Genomic DNA, 15,260 nt, shown 5'->3' on the forward strand with positions numbered 1-15,260 from the left:
AGTACAGTAGATGACTTTTTTTTCTGCAGTGTCTTCTATACAATGTAGGAGAAAGCAAAGCAGTCCTTTCTGCTCCCCCTTGCCCTGTCTGGAAATGAAAATGATGAGAATTGGTTTAACTATTTCTGCTATAGATACTCAACTTCCTTTGTGGTATTTTCTTTAAAAAAACACACTACTTTCTCTTCTTGTTCTCTAAATTAGTCAGGGTTCTATATTTCTAGAAGAAGCATCAGAACAAATTTCTGTTCTTTCCTTTTTTAAGTAAGAGACTCAAAAAAATCTGGTCTGTTTGTTTTTTTTTTTTTTTTTTTCAAATGAGTCCATTTCTAGATATTCTTGGCCAGCTCAGAAAGAGCAATTATTCCAACAAGTTGCTGAAGAGTGAATTTTTTCCTAAGATCCTTGTGAAATAGAAACTTCTTTAGTTATTTTGATGTACTGTGATGTTCATCTAGAGAATGTTCTGTCTCTGCATTCTTCTGGCAGATACTATGGAATGATTGGGAAGGAAAATGTAAGGGCTGTCTGTTCTGAGAGTCTTCATGAAGATTCAGGAAGCACCTAAGTGGTGATGGAATCTCCTAATAATGGACAGTTAACTTCTTGAACTTCCACTAATTAATTTGTTTCCTGATCAAGATAACCACAATACAAAAGATTACCAATTGCATGGAAAGATGAAGACTTTTTTTCATAATAAAAAATGACAAGATTGTCTTAGCAACCATGCTTAAACACAGATACTGAATAGCTAGTTTCCTTGCCAATTATTTATTTTTCCATTTTGTGTGACTCTATCTGTAAGTAATTCAATATGGATATTCCTTAGACTGGCGAAATAACTTTTTCCTGTCTTTTTGTTTCTGAAGTTGAAATAGTACAAAGTCTGAATACATTTCCTAGGACCATTTTTTCAGAATAGTTCTCATCCATTAACCAAGGAGGGAAGAAATAAACAAGTTTTGTTACTGGAACATCAAATTGTCTGGAAATACTGTCCTACTAGATGGTAGTTAAACAGGCAGCAGGGCTTCCCCATTCATTGGTACCTGAGGAATTGCTTTACTTTAAAGAAAAACTATTTTTAAGCAAAAAAAAATATAAAACATGAATATACTGTGAAGTAACTGAGAGTTGAAGTGAGTTAATCTCTTTTTCCTTCCCCTGGTACATTTTAAATGTCACTGTGTACTCTCCACATAGTAGTTGAAGGGACTGATAAACAGCAGGATCTTGCAGGTGCTGAAGTTACCATATGCAGGTCATAGGAGGTTGTTGACTTGTCCTGTGGGGTAAGTTGAGAATTTCTAGCACCTTTTGGGAAAGAAAGAAGAGAATCCCATTCCTCCTGCATATCCATTACTTGTTACAATTACTTCCCTGAGAATTTAAAGTTCCTTTAAGAGCCCTGGAAAGGAACATGGTTGCCTTCCTATGACTGGGATTTTGACCGTGTGCTCCCTCAACTGTCCAAGTAGCCAAGGCATGTTGCATAGAAATCTTTCCTTTGAGTTAAGTGGCTTATTTAGTTGCTTAATGATAGTGAGTGCTGTATAGTTGGTGCTTTGTGAACAAATCTGTCTCTTACAGATTTAAAGATTAAGAAAACATGCAGGCCTACTTTTTCTTAGGATGATTAACTTGGCTTGTGTGCTTCACAAGAAAAGCCTGCTCTGTGGGTAGTTCTGTCCCTTAGATAGGTATTGCTTACTACTGTCCACTCACATTTTTAGAAAGTCTTGCGTAAGATTTACTGTGTTAGACAGAATAACTTCCAAAAGTGGGATGTATAGCAGTGAATTCCACTGATTTGTTTAGGAAGCTTTATAACTGCATTCAAGATTTGGATGTTTCCTTCCACTGTGCAAAACACACCATCACACGATTGAGATAAAGTTAAATTTTCTGGGATCATGAGCTGCAGAAGGTTTAAAAATAGCACAGAGTACAGACAAGTTCACTTCTGATAATACTGTTTGGTGGGTTTGGGGGTATTTTTTCTGGGTTCTGATATTTCAGATATTTGAGGATTCGGCCTTTAATACTTCTAAGTCAAGCCTTTATTTGTTGATTGCCCTTGACAGTCTTGCTATGTCTTCACAGACTTTTTCATCATCTCAGCGACTACTTAGTTTTTACAGTATGCTAATGGATTTTCTGCTTTTTTTCCTGTTTCATGTATGCGAGTACTTCAAACCTCAAAATAAAGCAAGTCTAACTAGAAGGAAAAATGAGAATAGCATAAAGCAGTGCTATCTTTCTAGTATCTGTATATTCTGTCATCTCGTCTGGTGGGTAGGCTTTGTTTCTGTTTTAGTATAATCTGTAATCAAAATTTTTTCCTCCTAAATTTTGTATGTTTTGAGGAGTTCTTCTTGGGGGGCAAAAACCCCCCCACATTTGGCAAGATATTACTTGTAGTGGGCTTCTAGATTCCAGATAGCGACTGCTGGAAGTTACAGTGATCAGTTTGCTTCTGGGATGTATCATTGCTGTGGAATCTATTTGGATGAACATGAGGATGAATTGCTAAGCAAATGGATTGAAGCTGAAAGCTATCAAATGTTCTCCCTTGATGGGTGCTTTAAAAGGCTTCCCAAGTTTGATAGCTGTGATTAATTTGCTTAGTTAAAAAAAACAAAAACAACTAGTTTTCTTAAAATAAGAGATTTATTTTTCCTTTCAAGGAGATTAAACTTCTAAGAACTGTTAAGCAGTTTTCATTTTGATAGTTCATTTCAAGTTTGCTAATTAAAAGGGTTGTAAATTTGCACTTAATCCTTCAGGCCAGGTTTTGGACCAGGTTCTGTTAATACTTCTGGATTGTGTGGCTCCATGTCTCACTTTATTGCTACAGTAGAGCAAGTAAATAGCTAAAGCAGTCTTATGGGTACTTTTTATGGATACTTATGTGTAAAAAATGTAAGTCTGTTTAAAATTACTTCAGTAGCAAGCAGTAAGATCTGGGAATGGTTCCACAGAAGAAGTGTCTTCTTGGCTTCAAGGGTGGTTTGATTCTGGCCGTGTGTTCAAGTACCATAATGAGGGCAATTAATGTAAGATTCCTGTAACACTATTTCTGTTAATGATGAAGCTTACACTTTGTCAAATGACAGGTATTTCATATCCAAAGCTGCCAAAAAAAAGGGATCTAGGTCTTTACCTTAAAGCTTCATAGATCCAGTGTACTCTTTTCTGTGTGACAGCTCGTGAACTGCAGATATTGTTGAGAGTACAATAGGTGCCAGATACTCAAGATCCTCTTTATTCTTCCATGAGTCTTCTGCTGAGCATACATTCCTATTTATAATATCTAGGGTGTCTTAGGATTTGGAATATAGAAACTGTTTTTTTTGTAGAACTGTACACACTTTTAAGGTGATCTTTATTTTATTGCTTTGTGCTAAGCCGTGTTTGAGTTTTCCCTTTTGTTTCGCTTTTGGGGTTTTTTTTCCTTCTTGTTCTTCTGATGCCTCTTTGAGCAGTTCGTAAGCTTTGAAACACTATACTGCCACACATCTTAACATTTCTGATACCCTCTTATGGAAAAAGAACCACCCTCTCCCCTTGAAAAACCATAACCCTTCAAAAATATTAAAATGACAGTTTGTGGATCTGCATTAGCTGTCTAATCAACAGTGATCAATAATGACTAAGTTATGGCAATATCTGAGGGAGGAAAAGTACCAATTTATAACAGTGATCAGGGTTAGGTTCATATCTAACTTTTTTTTGCCTTGCTATCTTGCATTCCTTTCTTTCAAAATGTAGTAACTCTTTACAAGTAACAGATAGAAAATCTGAGGGGAATATTTTTTGAAAACAGGAAAATAGGAATGAGAGAGACTTCCAGGTCTAGGGCTTTTTGCAGAGAAAATAAAACTTGAAATCAGAGTTGGGGAAGAAACTTACTTTGTATCCTACCTACTCATTTGCATTGATAATATAAAGTTACTATATAGTTGCCTGGGAGAGTAGGAAAGCAGAAAAATGCAAAGGCACTCTTTGTATAGAAATAAGCCAGGAGAAATTGTTTAGCTCAATTAAACTATTACATGCTTGACTGAAGTTATTCCGGGTATAAAATACTATCTGTACTGATTCTTGAAATAAATGACCTTTTTAATATGGAATATAATAATGGGAGTAGAAGATACTGTAGAATTGAGCTGCAATGAAGCACAGTTGCAAAAGTAGTGGATATAGATGCTAGTAATATGAGAGCAGACCGAAAGTAAGGGAAATGACAAGCTATACCACAGAAATATTTTAAAAAGATTAATTGACCTTTAGTCAAGGAATTAGATCCGGAGAATAATTCATATTCAATTTCTGCATTTCTCAAGGCTTTGACATGCTTAACTCCTGTTCAGGTGCTATTTTGGTAATAGTGTCTGAAGTTTTAGCCAGCTGTGTGTATCTGTGGCTGTTAAAATCATTCTGGATTGGCAGGACTCCTACAGTATCTTTCATGGCCTTCCCAAAGAGCTTCCTGAAACAGCTGATCCTGTAACCTTATAGGAGCTAGTGCTAGCACAGAGGGGTTACAGGCACACTCATGGGAAGAGAGGAAAAAGTTTAACAGAGTAGACTTAGATCTGCTTTTGTGGACAGGAAATACTCAAATAATTGTGCTGTTAAGTGATTGGCAGGCTGTTTGTGCAACATCAAGGTATCACTAACTGCTTCCAATGGCTTTCCATATCACTTTTTGATGTAAAGTACAAATGATAGAGTGAAGTTTTTATTATGTTGTGTGGTACTTGTGGCATATGGAACCATTTTTGTGATGGAGGTAAAAATTATTTTGGACAGGGGAGTTTTAGCAAGGCTTATACACTACTGCTTAGCAGAATGATTTGTGGTCTTTGGGAAGTTTACTTGTTTAAGTGTTACTACAGTGTGGCTCAAAATGATGTTTCAATCAAGCAAATAAACACAAGTGTTATGGCCACTTGAAATACCTATGCTGGATATTGGTTAGAGAGTAGTAAGACATGTGTTGGATATTAGCTAGAGAGTAATAAGAGCTTTTGATTTTCTTCATTACCTAAATTCTTAGGAGAAAATTAGGAGCTCTCTCATTAATGTATTTTCTTTCCTCTTCCTTAGAGGCTGATGAGAATGTCCACCTAAACAAATTTTAATCTACAGTGTTTAAGATTAGTTGTTAAGAAGAGGAAGATAGAAGCAAACAGAGCTGCAATATAAAATATATCAACTATTAAGAGAGGGCACAGAAAACACTGCCTTTGTTCTGTAACTCCTCCTGTTTGGGTTATTTTAGTACACTTTGTACATCTATGTACCAACTGACAGCTTTGGCTACTAGAACTGTATGTTGAGCAAAATGAGGCTCAGAACTGAATGGACTGAGGTGCAGCATCTCAGCTGCTACTTCAGATGGAAGCAACATTCTTGCACCTCATTAGACCTTTATCAAAAATATTGATAAAAAAATCAGCCTTTGAAAATCAGAACTGGTGTTTATACTGAGAGAGTCAAAAAACACAAATAAGAAAACATCTCAGATGTTCACAAAAAGCCGAAATTCTGGCGCACATCAGTGTGTTTACTTAGATACACTTTTTGTTCACGAGTATGATCAGGAGTATTTTTAACATGGATTGAAGTTGGTAGCCACTAAAAACACTACCACAGCTTGATTTCTTCCATAACTCAAAACATAGCTGCAAACTGTAGTCTGTAAACTTGTTTTGTGTGCCTGGAGAACTGTAATCTTGCTTGGAATGCACGAAGTTAGACTTTGATCACAGTAACAGTCGTTAACATTGGCAAGAACTAAGTAGAATCAATGCACTCTGTTCCCAACTGCTATAAAACGTGAACTTTCAAAGATCTCTGGTTCCCTGGGGCATTACAATTTATTGTTAGAGAAGAAACATTAAGGGCTTCCCTTTTGCTCCTGCCAAGAGCATATGGTGGGATTTTTTTCTTAAATCACCCATATTCCTTGATGTTTCTTCTGAACAATCCATAGTCTTCTAAAGAAACATTTGCATCCTGAGAGAATATGAAATCAATTATGTAACTGTTTCGTACATGATTTTTAACTTAGCATTACAGAACAAGCATATAATCTCTCCTGTAAAAGTGGTGAAGTTGCCTGAAAGTCTTAGCTATGGCTTTTTCTCTTTTACAGTCTACACAGTGAAAGTGTAAAAGTGAGCTTACTAGAATCATGTGAAATGTTTTGGAAATTGTGCTTGGTTAGTCTGTGACTCATTGCATTGCCATGTTATCTAACGTGTCAGTGTTTGAGACTGCATTAATCTGATTCCTACACTGAGAAAATTGCTAATAAGGTATTAATACAGTAGAATTGTTATTCTGAATCTTATGCTTAACCATAAAATCTGCATGAAGGAATTCTGATTCCTAGGATGAAACATAACTATAGAGGATATTCGCACCCATAAAACCACCCACGGATTTAAATAACAAGTTTATAAGAAATAAATAACACAAGTGAAAAAAATGTTTCTACAGTTTTGCATCCAACATCTCTACCAATCAACTGCCATTAGTTTGTTTGGTTTTCTTTTTGTTTGTTTGTTTTTTGCATCTCTCCAATCCATAATGCTTCCTTTGCTGTTCTTGCACTATCTGAGTAAGAGACAGCAAGCAGCAGGGTATAGCCATGTGTTACAGGTGATAGTTGAGTTCACAGTCAGCCTCTTGCCCTTAGGCAGAAGAGAAAATGAGTTGGGTCTCTCTCTTTTTTTTTCCTTTATCAAACCACAAGTTTGGAAGGAGAAAATTAAAAGACTTTACAATTCTTAAGACTTGCAACATTTTACCAATATGGCTTAAGCTAGACAGTGGGATAAAACTACTCAGAGAACTGATGTTGTATCAACTGACTTTGCTCAAGGAAGCACTCCATAAATACAGTATTTGGTGTGCAACAATGTTGTTCAATTTTGTTTCAAAAAAAAAAAATGTTGCAAAGGAAAAACTATTTGAAAAAAACCAAAATCTAGTTAATTTAGCATTTGCAGAGCTCCCTAATCTTTGAAATTTTCTTTTTTTTTTTTTTTTTTGTGATTCCACTTATTTTTGATCACAGAAGTCACCATTGTGATAATCTAGCTTGACTTTTGCCTAACATAGACCATAGAACTTAATTTTAAGTCTTCAGGGAGAGATAATTACCACTAATTTTGAAAAGATTTTTTTGGGGTGCTCTGATCTCACCATTTTTCTTGTCTTTACCCATATGTCTAGCAAAGTAATATTACTGGGATATTGTCCGTTCTTAATCATGGGCTAAACGTACATGGAGAATACTGTAAATATTTTCTTTTTAGCAGCTGCAGAAGGACTAACTAAACTTACTGGTGTAGATGTTAATCAGCTAGCAGAGGTAGCCCACTTTGGTCTGTAATCTCAGTCTCAATACATATTGCTGTTGGTAATTGTAATGGTGACATAACAAGTAGGTCTGTGAGGACTGGAGTTTATGAATCTTAGCTTTCTAAGAATTTGAATGTTGGTCAGGCTTTTGTTGCATGTAAGGAATATCTAGTTAGGAACAAGTTTTTCTTGAAGTCGAAATACGCACAATGCCTCTAGTTCATGTGAATTCTGTGGTGTATTGTTGGAGATGAGCTCACAAAGCATCTTCTGCCTCTGTGGAATTCTTCCTTTGTCAGACTCCTCTTCTCTGTCTGGCTGCTTATCTTTTTATAAAAACTTGAAGGAACTTAATGTCTCTCAAGACTTCACCACCACCACCAACATAGGCTTGAAATGCTGTTGAGAGATTTAAAACCCTTGTGAAGGAAGGAGGAGGAATAGGATTTTTTCAGACAGTGTGATACATAGATTAAATTTGCACGTAAAAAACCCGCTAATGATAATGACTAAGGAAGAAGAACAGTTTTAACTGTAATACAGACCCTTTAAAATACTGTGTTTAATTCAATAATGAGAAATCATTTAAGAAAAATGAAGCTTCAAAAGGTGGTGGGGAAAAATGATTGATACATACTTAAGTACACCCTCTCTGAGAATAATCTTAAAGCTGTAATAACCCTTATATTGCCCACTTGGCTGGAAAAGTTGTACATTTTATTGTCGCTTCAGCCTTCTCCCATCTCTGCTCCAGGGATTACTGTATGGGAACTATATAATGAACAGCATGTTGGGAGGAGTCCCTGCATGCTTATGGAGCAATGCAACCGAGCAGATGCAGAACATGTGCCAGGGCCTCTGATCCCAGGCTTGTGCCTATGGGACAATGACCAGGACTGAACGTATGCTATCTCCTTCTGTTTCCCAAGTTTGCAGACATGTTGTTATGCAGTTAAAGCTCATTTTACCTCTGTCCCAATGCAGCTGGCATTCCTTTCTACACAGTGACACTACCTCAAAACGGAGGAAAGAAGAAAAGCCCCTGTCCCAGCACAGGTTGTGAGCTGTTAGGCAGGGAAGCTTCTGAAGAGGAAGGTATCATGGGCTTGAACTTCCCACTGTGAGGATGCCCTGAACCTTAGCTTCCAGATAGATGAATTTTTATAGCCACCAGCAAGTTAATCAATAATATTTATTTCTTTTTAGAAATAGTCATTCAATACCAGATGCTGCTTTGTCCTGTCAGGTCTTCAGTGTATTACACGTGGACTGAAATAATTTGCTGGATTGGGTTCCCCAAACAAGATGAGCAAAGAGATCCCTGTTTCTAGAACCTGACAGGTTTGGGTGAGCCAAGCCATGAGCTCCTTGGCACTATCGAATTTAGGTACTTTTAGGTATATGCAGAAGTGGTGCCTGACTGAAGTGTGCTCTTGGTGCCTGACAAACACTTTATGTGATTCCTTTTAGATCTTAGATTTTAGTAACAGCTATATATAGGACTGAGTTTTGGATTGGGGCAGATGGTAATTGCCTGAACATTTTCCAGACCTACTCCACAAAGCTTTTAGCTTCTTTGTAATATATTTTTTTTGCATTTCAGACTATAAACTTGATGTGCTTACTGGTTCATGTGACAATAACATTCAATTCTATTTCAGGGCTTTTGTTTTACCTCTTCAGATATTTGACTTGTTATAATTTTCAGCACAAGAATATGCTCATGTGCTCTTTTCTTCTTGTAAAGTTAGACTCATTCTCTCTTTTCTGCGGTTTCTAGCTGTTAATACCTTTTGTTTGAGTACAGTGTCTCAAGTTAGGATTTGTCTCCCATATTTTAAATTAAATGTGAAATGTATGACTGTATGCTTTATCTGGAGATGTGTATTTAACATTAATTTCATAGTAATATTGATGTGTAATTCTAATTTAATGTTTTTAATATTCATTTGAAAACAACTTCTGTTCACATAGCTTAATTTGTGCTTATTAAAACAATGCATAGAATTTTCTGGCTATTACAGCCTTGTTAATTAGCCATAATCCAGTATTAAGTTTGCTTTTCCAGAATTCCTATATACTGTTTGCTGAAATTCCACTCTTACGGATACAAAAGTATATTTTCAATGGAGAGGAAAGGAAGTTTCTCATTTTTTTAGTTGGTCTCACTAGGAGACCCACTTGTACAGGAAATAAAGGCTATAAAGAGTCTATGAATGGAATTTAAAATCAGGACAAATACTGACCAGAAATATTAAAATGCTAGTTGCTCTAAATGGCATTCTATGGTATAAATTCAGTTTTGAAAAGCTAAAGTATTTTTTGGTCTTGTTACATTCAGGCAAGGGGTACTTTAATATATTCTCATTATTTTAGCAATAATTGCCAGAAAACAAATAATGCAATAAAGAAGAGTGGTAAAAGTATAGAGTTGTGGTAAAAATGGTAACAAAACTAAAAAATGCTCTCTAAAAAAAAATCTCTCAATATTGTGCCCACCCCTCTACTGTTAAACAATTCTTAAATTTGGTATTGTTCAAAATCTTACAAATGGTTTCATAGTAATTACACAGGAGTCCTAAAAAATAGGATTTTTTTCAGAGCAAAAGTAAAGTTTAACAGCTTCCAGTCAATGGAATGCATCAGAGTAAATACTCAGTAAGGTTTTTGGTTTCATTTTTTTCAACTGTTTCTCAGTAAACAGGTACTGTAATGCAGATTCTTGGAAGACTTATCAATCCTGTCTGTTACGATGGCAGCAGCTTTTACAGTATTTATATTTACAGAAATTGTAAAACATACTGTAGTGTCTCTTGCCTTTTGTCATGAACTGTCTAGTCAGCAAAGTTCTTGAATTTCTGCCTGACAGCAGGTTCTAATCTTACAGGTTCCTACCTCCATAGGGAGGTCTGTGGACTATGAGGAATTCTAGAAGCAGTCTTTTATCAGTCATCTTTTGAAATTTTCTTAAGCAAGCTGAGAACATACAGTTTTTCAAGCCATCTGATATGTAATCTAAATGTAAAACGTCTCATTTTAGATCAGTTCTTCAAGTGAAGAATGTGAAAAAACCCCAGTCAGTAGTACAGATAAACTGTAATAGCCATTAAGCTCCTGTAAGCCTTTCTGTCCTGTAGAAGTATTGTCATTGCTTAATTCCTTTTTATTCATGTAGTTCCATTTTTGGATTGGAGGTTTTCTAGTTTTGTCCTCTTTTATGAGGAGCTGCTGCGATGTAGGGTGGATCAGAATGCCTGAAATTAAAGAAAAAATCAAACTGTGACAAAGCTGTGGAAAACTGTTCTCTGGACAGGTTATGAGACTTGGTAACATTCCATGATTGTCTTTGAGTTCTACAGTTTCTACTGTACTTGATGCTTGCTCTTGATGAAAAATTCCTAACCCTATCTTCCTTCTTTAAGGTCAGCAATATGGGAGCAGAAAGAACCAATTCATTGTCCCTTTCTTGATAGGAAAAAGAAAAAAAAAAGAGAACTAAGATTAGTTGCTTCAAAAATAATAAATAATACAAAGAAAGTAAATAGTTTTGGCTGGCACGACAGTGACTTATTTTGACTAGTAAGAGTGAAAACGATTTTTTTTTCAGAGAAACTATCTAATGCTTGGTTTTCACAGCCCCTGCTGGAGTCATTCCATTGAATGCATAATTTGGGACATACCTTAAGGAGCTGCAGTTTCTATTCTGCCTGCCCTAACCTGGCAGGTCTCAGTGCAGATAAGTGGGGTGTTAGTGATGAGTTACTAGGTTTGCTTGTGGGTCTCTGCAGGGATTGGTTCTAAGACCTGTACTATTAAACAGTCTGTCAGTGATGTGGAAGACAATAGCGGGGTGACCGGATTGCAGCCTTCCAGGTACATGAAGGGAGCCTGCTAGAGAGCTGGAGAGAGACTGTATGCAAGGGCATGTAGTGACTGGACAAAGGGGAATGGCTTCAAACTGAAAGACAGTGGGCTTAGATTAGACATTAGGAAGAAATTCCTTACTGTGAGGGTGGTGAGGCAATGGAAAAGGTTGCCCAGAGAAGTTGTGGATGACTCATCTCTGGAAGTGTTAAGGGCAATTTGGATGGGGCTCTGAGCAAGCTGGTATAATGGAAGGTGTCCCTGCCCATGGTGGGAGTTGTAACTAGATGGTCTTTAAGGTGGGCCTTTCCAACCCAAACCATTCTGTGATTAAAATATCCCAAAACCTACAGGCAGTGGAAAAAGATCAAGAGATAATAAAGCACAAGACATCAACACAGGACAATCTGGATTGCCCTTTAGATTAGCTTCAAACAAAGGAGTGTTTTTCTGAGGCCGAATAAAAGCTGTGTAATTAGCACAAGAGATTAACTTTATGCAAGGGGTTCTCTGAAAGGCTGAAGATAACACTGGGAATTTTTATATGTTCTAAGAGGGGAAAATAATAGTGGATGAAATGCTGAAGATGAGCTCCTGGTTTGGCATCGTGGCCAGATGAATAATGTAATCCATTGTTCATGTTATGTCATCATTGAACAGGGCTAAAAAGGTTGCATTTTCATTTATTATGAATTTTAGTAAACTGTATGAATATGCTACTTATTGTCTCTGTAGCTATAGACAGGATTGATTGAATTTTTTATTTGTTCTGATCTTTTTCAGTAAAAAAATTCAGTAAAATTTCAGTAAAAAATTGTTAAGCTTGAATGTTTGTTTTTGTTTAATGAATATGCTCTGATCCAAGCAAAACTTGAACTTGTTTGGTCCTGTGGCCCGTGTGGGACAGAAGATCAAAACTAAATCATCACAATGGTCCTTTCTGGTCATAATATATTTACTATAACTTTGTCAGTTGGAGCTGAGAGTCATTTTTAATACTTCTATGGTCTTTCTTCTAATAGTAACAATTTGAATGGTTTAACATAGTCCTACTGCTTCCACGGATACTAAAGGGATCCTGAGTGTTAATGGCAGTACTGCCACTGGCCTGCTATTTTAGAAGAATAGGTGAAAAACTTAGGAAGTTGCATACCTCACCACGGTAAGCTTCCCCTTTCCTTCGCTTTCCTTTTATGTTAGACATGGAACAGTAAAGAAACTCTGGGTTCTGTTACCATAGTTACTTGATGCATTTTAAATCCCAGAGTAGCACAATCTAGCTTTCCCAAATTGCCAAAGAACTGTTGCTCGCAGCTTTTGTAGCTGTAGACAAAACTGATTCATTCTCTGTTCTTAATTATTCCTTCCATTAAATGATGCTTAAATCCCCTCCGTCCTCACTTTCCAACACTCTGTCTCTTGAATGAGTCAGTTTATTTGTGTTCATATTGTGAAGTTCCCTGGGTGTGAATAACCTCTAGCTTGTCTGACTATAAACTTCAGATTTGAACAATGTCTTTGCTTATTCGCAGTGTTCTTTTATATTCTCCTTCAAATTCAACACATTCTTGATTATTGTCTGTATGATTTGAGCAGTTAAGGTATACTCAATAGTGGACACTTTTGCAGTTGCTATTTGCTGCAGTTGCAGGGATGCTATTTCAAGTTAAAGTGGGCTAAGTATGTTCTTTTTTAATGTTTATGTAGTCGTCATCGTCCTCGCTGTCTTCACCACCATGCTCATCGCAGCCCCAGGTTAGCCACAGCAGAACGAAGGCCTCACCATTGTGTCACTCTGCATCCCTCTCCTGGGCCAAACGTAATCATGTAGGTCCTGCAAAGGCTCCCAGTCCGTCAATCCGTCTGCGTCGGTGGCGGCCCTTGATACGCCTTCCATCTGTCGGGCTTCATTCTGTTGTAAGTGTAGTCCATCTTCAGTCTTTTCTTACTCTGACACCACTGGCCTTCTGCCATGTAACTTCAGTCTTCAAGGCATCATGTTTTGTTGGGGTCTTTTCTCAACCATTCTTAGGATTTCTTTCTTCCTGGTTTATTTTTTTCCCTTTCCACCATGTCAGACAGCAAAAGTACATCATTCCATGCTTTGCTGTCCAGGTATTTTTGATTCCATACATAAGCCAAATCATTTTCAAAGCGTAGAAGAAGTTGGCCTTTCATGAAGTGGCACTTTTTTTTGCCATAGGCTCTACATCCAGCCTCTTCTTTTCACCTCATCTTCATGATCTTTCATTTGGATCTGCTAAACCAAGGGGCTTCTTAATGTTTGCCACGTGGTATTATTTCTTCTGTGTTTGAGACCTGGTTTAAGTTTTCATATCCTAAACCTGGTCTCCTTTTCTTTCATCAACTCTTGGCTAATGGTCCCTGGGTATTTCAGTAAAGATAAAATGTTTCCTATAATCCCAAGGGGCTGGTTACTTTCTTACTTGACATCTTGTTTCTTTATCTAGTTTGTAGGCAAACATTCCAGTTGAAAGGGAAGATGTTCCAATAAGAAAAGCTTGTCATCAAATGCTTAAAATTTTTTTCTTCTTCACTCACAGACCACAGATGTATCTTGAAAATCTGTAAAAAAAATTATATGTATAGAATAGCCAATATTTCTAAACAGTCTGATGGCCACCAGCAGAAATACTGAACTGAAAGAGTCTTTTAGTGGCATTTCATCCTGCTTTTAAGGAGTGATCACACTTTTAGTGCATACATGAATAAAAAAATAAATCTTGATATGTAGAACTGAATGGTCTTAAATGCAAAATTGGGACACTGATTTTGTTTTTATCATTCTTTGATACTGATCACATTTCACCTGTTCCTGGAAATTCTTCTTTGAGATATGTGGATTTTTTACAGAGATGAATTAACTACTCTGACTGTGGTCCAAGTAATTTTCTTTTCCATTCAGATGTGTCTTTGCACATGTGGAAATCCTTAATGTTTTACTGCTATTAAAATATTAGTGTGAAATGCTTCCACTTCTTTATAGCTTTTGTATATTTATCCTGATAAATATCTCAAGATGAGGCCTTTTCCCAGACTTCTTTCTGTTTATGTGAATAGTAAGTGCTTTTATTAAGTATCTAGCTCTCGTGTAATATTCAGAGCTATGGAACATTCTTGATGTTATCATTTGGAGCTAGTTAAATATTTTGGGATTTGAGGAGGCGTGGAGTTAAGCACAGACTTAAATTCTTCCCAGCTCATGCTTCTTACCCCCTCCATTTGTTTCGCTGACATTAACAAACATCTGACATTTTATCTGGGGATTTTGTTTAGCAAACCTTGGAAAATTCTATGTCATATTTCTGTAATTTGAAACTGGGATCTTGTTTGAGTTTGACTTATCTATGCTTGTTGTTAAGAAAAAACTTATTGAAGGAGATTTGAGCTTGAATGTGCCTGCCTAGAACAAAAGCATTAATTGAACATGAGTTTACTTCAACGGTAATAAATGATGACTTATTCAAGGATGTATGTTACAACATAATCTGTTGTCATTATGGCAGAAAATCAAGTTGAGAGTTTTATTAACTTCAGAAAATGTCTAAAAACAAGTCCTCTTCCACTAGTAGTGAGCATTTGCTTTAAAAATGTTCAGAAAATTAGTTTAGCTTTCAATACAACTGTATTTGGCAAAGCAGAAGCTTGCCACTAAAAAGTTTTAAAATACTAAACCTTAACTCACCTGATGTCCTGTCTTCATCTGACAGATTAGGATTGCAAGGCCTATACACAAGAATTTATCTGTGAATACTAGGTAGTCTCATACGTTTTGGTAACTAGATGTTGTTCTCATCTTTACACTTTTGTATAACATGCCTTTCAAGAAAATTAAGAACACATGACTTATTTGTAAATTAGTTTAATATGCAAGAAATCAGACAGCATTTTTTGCATTAAAGCTCTCTTAGTTGGCTTGGTAAAATTTGAATGACAAGGTAATATTTAGTGTCCTGTCAACAAGCTTTGGTCATTCTGCTAGGTGTACAAAGAGG

At 36.5% G+C, this 15,260-nt stretch overlaps 1 protein-coding gene across 1 annotated transcript in view; it reads left to right on the plus strand.

The window, feature by feature from the left end:
• The window catches only part of UCHL3 (ubiquitin C-terminal hydrolase L3), a 43,143-nt gene that overhangs the window by 16,541 nt on the left and 11,342 nt on the right, over positions 1-15,260 (plus strand). The gene's annotated exons all lie outside the window — the stretch shown is intronic.

The sequence above is a fragment of the Coloeus monedula genome (assembly GCF_965178545.1).
Source record: "Coloeus monedula genome assembly, chromosome: 3".
Taxonomy (NCBI): Eukaryota; Metazoa; Chordata; class Aves; order Passeriformes; family Corvidae; genus Coloeus; species Coloeus monedula.